The 10,555-nt window shown below is 33.2% G+C and overlaps 1 long non-coding RNA gene across 1 annotated transcript; it reads left to right on the forward strand.

Annotated features, from left to right (window-relative positions):
• Positions 1-1,055: 1,055 nt before the first annotated feature.
• On the forward strand, positions 1,056-10,545 carry LOC133244083 (uncharacterized). The gene is made up of 5 exons (XR_009735298.1): positions 1,056-1,081; positions 2,399-2,419; positions 4,341-4,361; positions 5,693-5,713; positions 8,117-10,545. It is a non-coding gene; the product is annotated as an uncharacterized LOC133244083 (long non-coding RNA).
• The last annotated feature ends 10 nt before the right edge of the window (positions 10,546-10,555 follow it).

Here is a 10,555-nt window from a genome sequence, read left to right on the forward strand (position 1 = left end):
CTTAATTCCCTTTGCACAGAAGCATGATGGGATATAAAACATTGCTTCTCATAAGTTATATGGGATTTGGAACCTTTGATTCCAATTCTTAGAAAAATGGGTAAACAATGAAAAGGATTCAAGTTACTGTCCTCTTCTCTTCCTTACATTGTACCTTAATTTATTTGAATAGTTATTTCTTCCTTTTATTTTTCATCTAAGGGCTTTAACATTCAATGTCAACTTTCTCAAATCCAATCTATATACCTAACTTTCCATCATATTTTCTCATTTTATTATTATTTCAAATGAAGTTTATCCTCTTCATGTGTTATTATATGATTTATCCTGTCCTTTCTATTTATACAGAAATTTTGTTTTTGCCAAGTACATCATATTAATAATTTACTTGTAAAATTTTGCTATCTTTAAAGTTTCTAAGAAAATTTTTCAGTTTAACTCATTTGATTCAGAAGCCCCTTCTCTCCCATTTAATATTTAATTTCCCTCCTTTTCATTTTTCTTTGTAAAAGTAAACTTAATTGAGGCATAGTTAAAATCAAACTCCCATAAAATACAGTTGCATATTAAGCAATTGACAAAGTGTTGTGAATAGAGGCACTGAGGAACATGATGCTGATACCCTGTAAGAGCAGTAGTTCAGGATTCTGTAATTCAGTGTTCAGTGATTTTATAAAGAGTGAAACTACCAATATAGGAGATTTGGGTATATGGATTTAGCAGCACTCACATAACTTATTAAAGAGAAATAATTAATTAATAAAAAAATAAAATACTTTCAAAAGAAGTCATAAATGTTTTATTAGGCAATTACCAAAAGTCATATTTTAAAAGTTTTCTCATTTATTCTCATTTCTTCATTTGTTGAACACTATTTATTTCTCAGAAGGAAACTCAAACACTGTATGTGTGCCTGTGTGTATATTTTGGGAGGGAGGGTGGGTTGTATGTTTACCTGAATCCTGATCATTTAAATTTACATATAATTTTTCAAGGAATCTGAATTTTCTTCATGTTTCTTTCCAATGAAATTTGCATTGACTTTCTTTTTATTTTACAGATAAACTTCAGGAAAAAATTGGTAAAATATCTTTGATATCCTTTTAATCCCAAAACACTTTAAAATACATGCTTTCCCAGCCTCAAAAATATCCCAGCTTTTAATCTATATGCCATCAATGGCTTGCAGTTTCCCAGACCTCTTCCACTCTAAGGCAATATTTTGCTTATGGACTACTCCCATATTCATCCCCTTTCTGGCCTTCCAAAGCCTGAATAAAATTGGAAATCCTTCATTGGTCAAGTGTAAGCTTGATGATCATTCTTATACTGCCCTAAACTCTACTACTCCCAAGTGTGCAATATCTCACATAATTTTTTGAGAATTTTTTATATCCAAAATGAGTAATTTTAATTCATTCTTATCTATTTTTATTGATACATTTGTCAAGGTGGCAAATTGCAACTACTTCAAATACTTGTGAAAAGATTTTACAATGTAAGGAAAGTTAAAAAATAATACATATCTCAAATTTGAATATTTTATGTGATTGTTGCCATAAAATATTGTCCTTCAATGCTTCCAAAAGATTTTTTTCTATAAAGCACAAAATTATCCAGTAAAATTTTAATATCTTATATTTCTAATGACATTTTACAGTATACTTTTGTTATCGGAGGAAGACAAAATTCAAATTTCAAAGGAAATCAAATTTATCTCTTCAATGCATATGGGAGGCTTTATGTAGTCACTGCTACAGATACTGATTTGAAGAAATGTGTGGGTTTTTTTGTTCTTTGGTTCCTCGTGTCTTTTTAACAAATTCTGTTTACATGGGTACATGTTTACTTTTTTCTGAAAAGGTGATAGAGATAAGATGAGCTTCATTTTGTCAGGAGCAAAATGGCAATTCATCAAAAACAAAGTTATGTCACTGTTGCTTAACAAAATGTGAATAAAGATTCCTAAGTGCCAAACCCTGCATTTTCCCTAGAAGCAGTTCAGTATTCTTTATGTAACAGAGCTGTAACATATATAAAACATTATGACTTACATTTAGTAGCAACAAAAAAATTATTAAGGGTAACCAACAAAATAAAACAGCCAAAGTGATGTCTCATAAATCAAGAATTTATTTAAAGGATAACCGCTACTGGCAATAGTCCTGAAATTATTCCTCAGGTCAATAAGATTACTCCTTTTCCTCTTTTTAATATTTTATCAATATTCTCAGGACAAAAGGAAGCTTTCAGCTACATTGGTACATGCATATTTACTTGTACACATGTGTGTATTATCTTTTACCTTTTTATTTGTAGTGAATTTACCACTAAATTTAAATCCCATTGTGTTTCTGTGACATGATATTTACAGTGGTGCTTCCTTTTTATTTTTCAGATGACCTTCAGAAAAAACTTGGTAAATTTCTCAGACAGCCTTGATATCCCAAAAACACTCTAAATTACCCTTTCTCAGCACTTTTAATATTCCCTATCTTTTCAACCTTAGGTCATCCTTTGGCTTACCTTTTCCTGAATGTCTACTCTACCTTCCCAAATTATTTGTTTATGAAATCCACCAATATTAAATTCTATTCTTATTACCCTAGACCTGATTCTTTCTCAGTACTTCCTGTTTAATTTCCTATGTTTCTTTCCTATAAGCCTTGTCAGTTTCACTATGAATTTTGTGAGATGAGGATGAGACTGGTAGGCAAATGGTTTACATTCTCCTTATTTTATGGTACATTTTCAATAACTTGATAATAACTTAGAATGTATGTCATCTATTCAAAGTTCAGGGGACCATTAATATGCCTTTTTTTTTTTTTTTTTGCCTTTGCATACTGTTCATGAGGTTCTCAAGGCAAGAATGCTGAAGTAGTTTGCAATGCCAAAGAATGTTTAAACTACTGCACAGTTGCACTCATTTTGCATGCTAGTGAGGTCATGCTCAAAATCCTCCAAGCTGGGCTTCAATGGTACATGAACCGAGAACTTCCATGTACAAGTTGGATTTAGAAAAGGCAAAGGAACCAGAGATCAAATTGCCAATGTCCTCTGGATCATCGAAAAAGCAAGAGAATTCTAAAAAAAAAAAAAATCTACTTCTGTTTCATTGATTATGCTAAAGTACTGTGTGGATTGCAAGAAATTGTGGAAAATTCATAAAGAGATGGGAATACCAGACCACCTTACCTGCCTCCTGAGAAAGCTATATGCAGATCAAGAAGCAGCAGTTAGAACTGGACCTGGAACAATGGACTGGTTCAAAATTGAGAAAGGGGTACATCAAGGCTGTATATTGTCACCCTGCTTATTTAACATCTATGTAGAGTACATCATGCAAAATGCCAGGCTGGATGAAGCACAAGCTGTAATCAAGATTGCCAGGAGAAATATCAATAACCTCACATATGCAGATGACACCACCCTAATGACAGAAATCTAAGAGGAACTAAAGAGCCCCTTCATGAAGGTGAAAGAGGAGACTGAAAAAGCTGGCTTAAAACTCAACATTCAAAAAACTAAGATCATGGCAGCCAGTCCCATCACTTCATGGCAAATAGATAGAGAAAAAATGGAAACAATGAAAAACTTTATTCTCTTGGGCTCCAAAATCACTGTGCATGGTGACTGAAGCCATGAAATGGCTGCTTCTTGGAAGAAAATCTTTGACCACTCTGGACAGCATATTAAAAAGCAGAGATAACATAGGTTGTTCTATTTAGAATTCTATTTATAGTTATATAATTTCCTTCCCTTTCATTTGATTTAATTAAGATGAGCTTCTTTCAAGAATTTATTGAAACACACATAAGACAAGGTAATATATTAATTGTTTGATGAAGACGATGTAAACAGAAGCATCCAGGAACAGATTCTATATTTTCTGCTAGGAGAAGTGGCTCAAGGTTCTTGATTGTTTGTGGCTAACATACAACTGAGCTCCAGCGAAACTGAGAACTAACTATATATTTTTAGTAGCAGTCAAGAAACTTATTAGAGCAAGCAGACTGAATAATAGAAGCCTAAATAAAGTCAGAAGGTAAACAAAATTCTGAAAATGCAACTATTTGAACTAATATTTTTTAAAACCTCCTTCATTTAGAAAATTGACTGCATTTCCCTTTTCTTTCTTTTTCTAAAATAGAATATTCTCTGGTCGAAAGAGAACAGCTTTCTGCCACTATTGTTGAGTTTATGTTCACAATGTGCATGTATTACTTCAATGCATCCAGATACAGTTAACATTACTTTTGGATTCTTCAAAATATTTCATTTTTCTCCATGCTTGTTTTCCATAGTATTTAAGTGAATCTTTCCATTTTATTTTTCAGGTGAACTTCAAAAAAATCTTGGTAAATTTCTAACTATCCACTCTAATAACTCTTCCAATAACTGCTCCATGTTGTCTTGAACATCCCCTGATTTTTATAATTGTGCCATCTATTGGCTCACTTTGTCCTGGAGGTCTATCCATCACAAACCCATTTTTGGTTATGAACCTCTTTCTTATTTCATTCTTTGCACTGTTGCTTCCCTGTGGTTCATCATTGCCTATTACATCTTTTGGTCCCTTTTCTTTCCTATCACATTGGCTTTGTCTGTCTTCCAGAGACTTGTCAAACTTGCATCATAATTTTCTGAGATGAAGGGATTGGACTAACCAGCACATGGTCCTGACTCTCTCTACATTTTCTGAAAAGTGTCAGTTAATTTAAAACCTTTACAAACCCAAGTTGAAGGGTCCATTACAATATTCTCAATACTTATCCAGTCCTAAGAGAGAAGATTCCCAATTTGACAGTGAAGTTTCTCCCTTCATTGTTCTGCCAAGAATCATATAAAATCAGATGCCATCTACTGGTTAAGAGTGATATTTAGTCTCACACTTTTATTATCTTGAACATATTATTCAAATGTTCCAGTTTTATAAATATTTTACAATATTTTCCTGTCTTTTTTCCCATCTGTAGTATTCTTTATTTTTTGTATTTTTTATTCACACAATTATTATTTTGGCAAACTGCAATGCTTTTTCAGTAATTAGACAAGGATTTTTTTAAAGAGTGTTTTATCTTAAGGAAAATTAATGTATAATATATCTCTCAACCCAGAAATTTTTATGTGAATGACAAGGTAACCTGTCATCCTTGGATTATTCCAATTTTTTTTTTCAAAGTTTAACATCCTCTTTTTAATGATATTTTTCAGTTCTGTCTTAGTACAGATTGGATGGAACTTGGGAATATATCCTTTTAATGCATGTAGCAGGCTTCTTATGAATATTTTCACAGGTCAAATTTCTGATAGAAGGGTACTTTCATTATACACATTTACATCACATTTACAAAACCCACTTCATATATGTGAACATGTTTGTCTTTTGTTATGAAAAAGCTGGAAAGCCCAATTCAAGACAAAATATTGATATGACTTTTCCCAGACGAAGTTCTATTCTACCTTTATTTCTGTTTCTATCTTAATTATTTTGCAGCAAAGAATGAGTGAGTGTAAAACATTATTACTTCTCATGAGTTACATGACCTTTGGAACATTTGGTTCCAACTTTTAAAAGCGGGGTCATTTTAATTCAAAGAATTAATAATGGAAAAAATCAAATTATTTTCTTCTCCTCACATTGTCCCTTCATTTGGTTTGAATGTCTATTTCTTCCTTTATTTTTCAGATAAGGGAGTACACGATCAAGGTAAGTCCCATTAATGTTTTACCCCTTGTCCTTTGTCATGTTTCATCTGTTTTTTTCCTTTAGTCTTCAACTCTCATTGATCATCTTCCTCAACTGCAATGTACATATAGCTTTTCAGGCATTTGTTTTCTCATTTTATTATTATTTCAACTGAAATTATTATTATTTCATAGATTTTTCATTGCTCCATTACTTTGGCTTTCATTTGCCCCATCTGTGCAATTTATGCAAGACATTTCCTTTTGCAAAGTGTATATGAGTAACAGCTTACCTGTAAAATTTTGTAGTTTTTAAGTTTTTGATATGAAAGTTTTGTCCAAGATATTTTCATTCATTTGATTGAGAAGACCCTTCACAGCCATTTTATATTCCATTTCTCTTCCTTTCATTTTACTGTGTGAAGGTAAGCTTCACTGAGAATGAGTTAAAATCTGATGCCCCACAAAATACAATTATGCATTAATCAGCTAATAAAAATGTTGTGAAAAGAGGCACCCATGAACCTGACACTGATATCCTAAAAGAGCTTTATTTCAGGATTGTGTAATTCAGTGTTTGGTGATTCTATATAGGAAGCTACCACTCGAGGACAGTTGAGTATGTATTTAACAGCACTTGGATAACTTATTAAAGATTAAAAAAATGGGTAGCAAAAGGCTAAACACTTTCAAAAGAATTTTTTAAAAATTTGCCAGTTAATGACCCAAAACAGTATTTGTAAGGTTTTCTCAATTCGAAAAATATACTCATTTTTCTTTCTTCTTTTATTGACTACTATTCATTCTAAATTGGAACTTTCAAACACTGTTTGTATGTGTGCCTGCACATATGTTTGTGTGTATCCATGTGGGTTTTGTCTGTTTATCTGTAACCTGATAATTTAAATTTTGTTTTTGTCGTTCAGTCACTCAGTCATGTATGCCTCTTTGTGACCCTATGAACTACAGGCTTCCCTGTCCTTCACCATCTCCTGGAGCCGGCTTACATATTAATAAAATTTTTCAACAATTGAATTTTCTTCGTGCTTCTTTCCAACGAATTTTACGTCGACTTTTCATTGTATTTTACAGACGAAATTCAGAAAAATTTTGTAAATTATCTTTGATATCCCTTTATTCCAAAACAGCTTTAAAAAGTCTGCTTTCCTGATATCTTAAACAAATCCTACTTTTCATCAATATTCCCTCATTGATTTGCACTCTCCTGGAACTCTACCAGGCTAAGGCAATATATTGCATTTGGACTTCTCCCATATTCCTCCCTTTTCTGGTCTTTCAAAGCCTGAATAAAATCAGAAATCGTTCCTTGGTCAATTATAAACTTGAGGGTTATTCTTACACTGCCCTTAAGTTTCATTTTCCCAGTTAATGTAAACATTTCATGCAAATTTTTTTCCTGGAATTTTTTTATACCCCAAAAGAGTAATTTTAATTCTGCATTATTTACTCTAATTGACACAATTATGTCATTGCTCTTATTGCCAACTGCAATTACTTTGAATATTTATGGAAAGATTTTATATGGTTAGGAAAGTTTTAAAATAATATCTCAAACTTAAATACTTTTTGTGAATGACATCAGAAATTGTTGCCCACAATGCTTCCAAAAGATGTTTTTCCATAAAATACAAAATTATTCAATAAAATTTTAATAATCTATTTTTCTAATGACACTTTCCAGTACTCTTTTTTCAGGGGAAGTCAAAATTCATCTCTTAAGTGCATGAGCAGACTTCATGTAGTAACTGCTACAGATACTGGTTTGAACAAATGGGTGGTTTATTTTTCCTCTCTGTTTCCTCATCTCTTTTCAACTAAGTCTGTTTCCATGGGTGCATGTTTACTTTTTATTCTGAAAAGGTGACTGAGATGAGATGAGCTTCATTTTGGCATGAGCGAAAATGTCAGTTCACCACAAACTTACATCATCATTGCTTAACAAAAAGTGAATAGAGGTTCCTAGGATTCACACCCTACATTTTCTCTAGAAGCAGTGTTCTCTAACTCACTGTTTGTGGATACTAAATACAACAAATATGAGCCTTGATGATTTATATTTAGGAACAGCCAAATAATTTATTAAAATTAACCAATCAAATTATAACAGCCCAAACGATGCCCAAATGATACAAGAGCATTTTTAAAAGATAACTATCATGACTAATATACTTGAAATATTTTCTCAAGTCCATAGGAATAATCCTTTTTGTTCCTTTAATTTTTGATTTGGACCAAAGCAATATGTCAGCAACTTTGGTACATTGTGTGTGCTTGCACATGTGTGTTTGTTTGAATCCCATTAAATGAAACATTGTATGTGAATTTTTCACTAAATTTAAATTGTATGCTTGTACCTGAATCTCAATATACTTACCTGTGTGTATATTTCTTTTTAATTTTTCAGGTGATCTTAGGAAAAAATTAGGTAAGTGTCCCTGACAACATTTTTGTTCCAATAATCTTCAACAACCAATTTCTTGCTTCTTTTGCTATCCCCTCTCTTTTTATCTATTTGCCATATTTTGATTCACAATTTATCTCAATGTCAACTCTTCTCTCCTCAGTATTTTTGTTTATGGACTTCTGTCACACTATATTCTCCCATTTCTATTACCCTAGACCTGATTCTTTGTCAGTGCTTCCAGTTTCACTTCCTGTGCTCCTTCCCTATAAACACTGTCCTATACTATCATTGAAGGTCTTGTCAGTTTCACAGTGAATTTTGTGAGATGAAAAGGATGAGACTGGTGGGCACATGATTTACATTCTCTATTTATTTTCTGACACAGTTTCAGTAACTTAGGATTTCCATCATGTATTCAACATTCATGGGGCTATTAATATTCCGTTGATACCTCCTCAAACCTTATGAGATAAAATTCCAAATTGCTGACAGAAGTTTCTCCAACTCTTGTCCTTCAATGACTCTTAAGTTCAGGTGTAATTCAAAGCTTCAGTGTGGACTTTAGCTTCTCTCTTTAAATGTCTTTGACTGTTGTCTCGGGATCCCTTTCATTTGTACCATTTCCTGGGTTTATCTCATGCCATAGTAAACCTGTATTTTTCTTAAATTTTATTGATATAATGTTTAGCTTGGCAAACTACAATAATTTTAAAATGTGGAAGGAATATGTATATTGAACAAAAATTGCTTATATTTCTCAATTTTGTAATTTTATGTGAATGATGTGAGAGGCTGGAGTCTTAGGATACTCCAAATGTCTTTTAATAAAACTAATATAGCCATTAAAAGTTTAACATCCCTCTTTTCATAGTGATATTTTTCACTTATATTTTTGTTTACAGATTGAATATAACTAGGGAATAGATCTCTTCAGGTGTGCAGCATGCTTCATACTACTAGCGCTTCTGATAGTTTCTTTCCTTTCAGTTTTCAGATATGAACTTCTCTCTTATTAACTTTTTTCCACTGTTGTTTCCTTATGTTCCCATTTTTCTCATAGCAGCTTTTTTGTTGCTGTTCCTTACCTCTTTTCCCCTTTAATATTTCTTTTTTCTGTCTTCCAAAGACTTTCATACTTTCTTTGAATTTTGTATCTTGAAAGTGATGAGATAGCATTCCCATGGTTTCTACTCTCTCTTTTATGAGATAGGTCCATTAACAAAGAACCTTTTCATGTATCCAGGTTGAAGGGGCTCTTGCTATGCTAGTGATATTTCCCCAAATTTTAATAGAAGACAAGATCCCAAACAAGAAGAATTAAATTATTCCCACTATAGTCCTCCAAATCCTCTGTAAATTCTGATGTCATTCATACTAGACCCAGAGTAGCTTAAGTCTTGTATTTCACTGTCCTTGATCATAGTAAGCATGTGTTACCATTCATATTACCATGTATGATTCCCTACAATCACACTCAAAAATTTTCCTGGATTTTTTTCCTTTACATCTGTAGTAAACGTTCTGTGTCCTTTTGCATTTTTTCACACAATTATTAATTCTTTACACTGCAATAATTTTTCAATGTGTGAAGAAGAATCTTAAGGGAAGAACATGTATAATACAGCTCTCAGTTCAGAAACTTTCATGTGAATAATTTAAGTTATTGTTCTTTTCTTAATTTTTTGCTACTGCTGCTGCTAAGTCGCTTCAGTCGTGTCCAACTCTGTGCGACCCCATAGACGACAGCCCACCAGGCTCCCCCATCCCTGGAATTCTCCAGGCAAGAACACTGGAGTGGGTTGCCATTTCCTTCTCCAATGCATGAAAGTGAAAAGTGAAAGGGAAGTCGCTCAGTCGCGTCCGAGTCTTAGCGACCCCATGGACTGCAGCCCACCAGGCTCCTCCATCCATGGGATTTTCCAGGCAAGAGTACTGGAGTGGGGTGCCATTGCCTTCTCCCTTAATTTTTTAATAAAGGACTAATAAAATCATTAAAAGATTAACATCCTCCATTTCAAATGGTATTTTCAATTATATTTTCATTTACAGATTGGATAGAATTTAAGAACACAAATTAACGTGTGTAGCAGGCTTCATATGATTATTGCTATATAGGACTTCCCTGGTGGCTCAGATAGTAGAGTCTGCCTACAATGCAGGAGACCCGGGTTCGATCCCTGGGTTGGGAAGATCTTCTGGAGAAGGAAACGGCAACCCACTCCAGTATTTTTGCCTGGAAAATCCCATGGACAGAGAAGCCTGGTAGGCTACAGTCCATGGGGTCGCAAAGAGTCGGATACTACTGAGCGACTTCACTATTCGCTACTATAAAGTTTCTGAAAGACGCTTACTTTTACTGTATGGTTTTTCATTATATTTTAAGTTCCTATCTTATGAACATCAATGTACTTATCCCTTATTCTGAAAACCTTGAGGACT

Source organism: Bos javanicus, unplaced genomic scaffold (genome assembly GCF_032452875.1).
Source record: "Bos javanicus breed banteng unplaced genomic scaffold, ARS-OSU_banteng_1.0 tig00002725_1, whole genome shotgun sequence".
NCBI classification, from domain to species: Eukaryota; Metazoa; Chordata; class Mammalia; order Artiodactyla; family Bovidae; genus Bos; species Bos javanicus.